This window comes from Petromyzon marinus, unplaced genomic scaffold (genome assembly GCF_048934315.1).
Source record: "Petromyzon marinus isolate PM22_M1 ecotype Great Lakes invasive population unplaced genomic scaffold, UKy_Petmar_22M1.pri1.0 PM_G_Scaffold_21, whole genome shotgun sequence".
NCBI classification, from domain to species: domain Eukaryota; kingdom Metazoa; phylum Chordata; class Hyperoartia; order Petromyzontiformes; family Petromyzontidae; genus Petromyzon; species Petromyzon marinus.
The window spans coordinates 870,001-872,500 of record NW_027422773.1 but is presented as its reverse complement, the minus strand read 5'-3'; the positions used below and the strand labels follow the sequence as shown (position 1 = coordinate 872,500).

Here is a 2,500-nt window from a genome sequence, read left to right as displayed (position 1 = left end):
AACCGACTTCACCTTCGAAAATAACAAAATCAATCTAAAACAAATGACATCTTAAAACAAAACTATTATTTGTTTCGGAGGTTGTCTATGACTGTTCATAGACCGCATAATTTCCACAGAACATTCTCAGAATATCAAGAGAGAAAAGCAGCGTTCTGCGGGAAATCATCTTGGCCAGTGATGTCGTTCTGGGTTTGGTCAGGCCCAGGGAGGTAAGTACCTCGTTATTCTCAAGGGGCCACTTTCCTCTTGCCCCAACCGGGAATCCAAAGAATGTGACCTTGCTAGCCTTCGTCAGCACTTTGACTTGATCACCAAGAGGGGTATAGTACGAAACTTTGTGCGAGGCAGCATCTGACAAGGTATTCTTTGAAAGCTCAAAACGGACGGTGACATCGATCACAACCGCCTCCTCATCTTTTGCAAACACGAGGTCAGGCTTTCTCATCTCTCCCGTCTCGGATATGAACCGTGGCTCTTTGTATACAGACCAGCCCAATCTAGCCGCTTCGTCTGCCAGAATGTTACTGATCTTGTTATGTCGCGCAATTCTTGCTTTCTGTACTGCAGGACATTGACCGAGAATGTGCGAAAGGGACTCGGTCTGGCAGAGCATTTCCTGCAGGAACGTAAGGCCCCATCTCTGCCTCTGTTCAAGCTTTCTCTTGTTGGGTAAATATTTGCCCTTAGTTGTAGTGCTGCGATAAAGAAGCATTGTTTAAAGCCGCACCATGGCCTCAACCAAGCATTACTGATTCTATCATGCGCAAAGTTTACAATGCCCCTTCCTTGAACCGGCTTTTCGCACCATCTCTGAAATTCATGCTCCCTCCAATCGCAGGGTCTCGGATATACAGGTTCTTTTGACACCGAGTCCCTGAGAACGAATGTTGGGATTGCATCACTGTCACCCCCTGCTCGTACCCACAAATTACGGTATTCTTCCTCCATACCCTGCGAGGACACAATATTACGGGTGATAGCATCGGACGAGTTTGCTATACGTTGCAGCCTTCTAACTTGAACCGAAGGGATTGTTTTTTCCAGTTTCAAGATGGCAAGGCCTCCGTCTCAGGCTCTGGCATATAACAGTCCATCACAAGTTGAAGCGGGAAGGTGGAGCCATCCTTTTACCGCCTTTCTAATCTCTTGGTCCAACCCACGGAGAGTTGATTGCTTGCAGTCCGAGTGGTCTGCAGGATATAACAATCTGGGTAGGGCATAGGCATTGAGTAGTTCAACCTTCTGAGTTGGCTTCAGAGGCGCCTCATCGATTTTCGAGATCCATGTCTTTAGCTGACAATGTAGATCAGGCTGTATAGTGCCAGTCCAAGGGCCAATTTTCAGACCAAGGTATTTCGTTGATTCATCAGGTTGGATCATATGGACATCTTTATTTTTGATAGTCCATGGGTCGCAGTTGTTCACCGTATATGAATCTTTGGTTGGGCTTATCATGAAGCCCTGGCACTTTCTGGCCTGAACCTCCAATCCCGATAGCCCACAAAATGATTCCAAGATCGCTAGATTGGCGGCCATACCAACCCAAGATTCGCTCACCAACACCAAATCATCAGCAAACGCAAGAGCTGTCACGTGGTCGGTATCAATGGAGTACCCAACTCCGTGTGACTCTAGGGTGCATATCAAAGGGTCCATGGCAAGATTGAAGAGCAGGGGTGACATGGGGTCACCCTGTTTGACACCAACACGTATGCTAATTTCTCGAGTCGACTCGCCATTGCTTTTGAACGAGGTCGTACACCGATCGTAGGCGTTCTGGATGATGCCCACCACGTGTTCATCTACTTTCTTGTGCCTTAACACCCATAAAATATGAGCATGCGAAACCGAGTCAAAAGCTTTCGCTATGTCGATAAACATGACAGCCAACGGCCTGTGCAATTTCTTAGCATGTCTCATAAGGTCCTGTAGCACCTTAAGATTTTCAGAGCAGCCAGATGCCGCTATAAAACCACGCTGCCTTGGGTTTAAGGGACAAGCACGAGCAAGACGTGCAGTCATTATTCTGGAAAATAATCTCAGAATCATTGAACCGATCGTTATTGGTCTCCAGTTCCCCAATTCTTTCAGCTTTTCATCGTCCATAACCTTAGGAATAAGAATCGTCCTATTCTTTTTCAACTCTTTGGGAATAATTCCTGTAATCATCCATGCATTAAATAGGGCTGTCAGTGTCCGACCCTCGGGGTCGGCAGCACAGATTGCAGCCCTTGTTAGGCCATCTGGCCCAGCTGCTGACGTTGGTTTAATGGCCCGTATGGCAGTCTGAACTTCCTCCACCGAAATTAGGGGCTCAAAGTATTCGTTATTTGCAACACCTGATGACTTAAATTGGCCCAGGCCATTGAATGGCAACACCTTCTCCCATTTTTCGCAGTAAAAACGATATACATCTGCGTTCGGGATTCGGCATTCATGACGTTCAGTGCCATCCAGGACTAAGGACGCAAGAAGAGAGCGGTTCTTAAAGAAGAGC

The 2,500-nt window shown here is 47.0% G+C and overlaps 1 pseudogene; it reads right to left on the bottom strand.

Moving 5' to 3' along the window:
- Window positions 1-2,500, bottom strand: part of LOC142912661 (28S ribosomal RNA) — a 10,296-nt pseudogene that overhangs the window by 3,478 nt on the left and 4,318 nt on the right.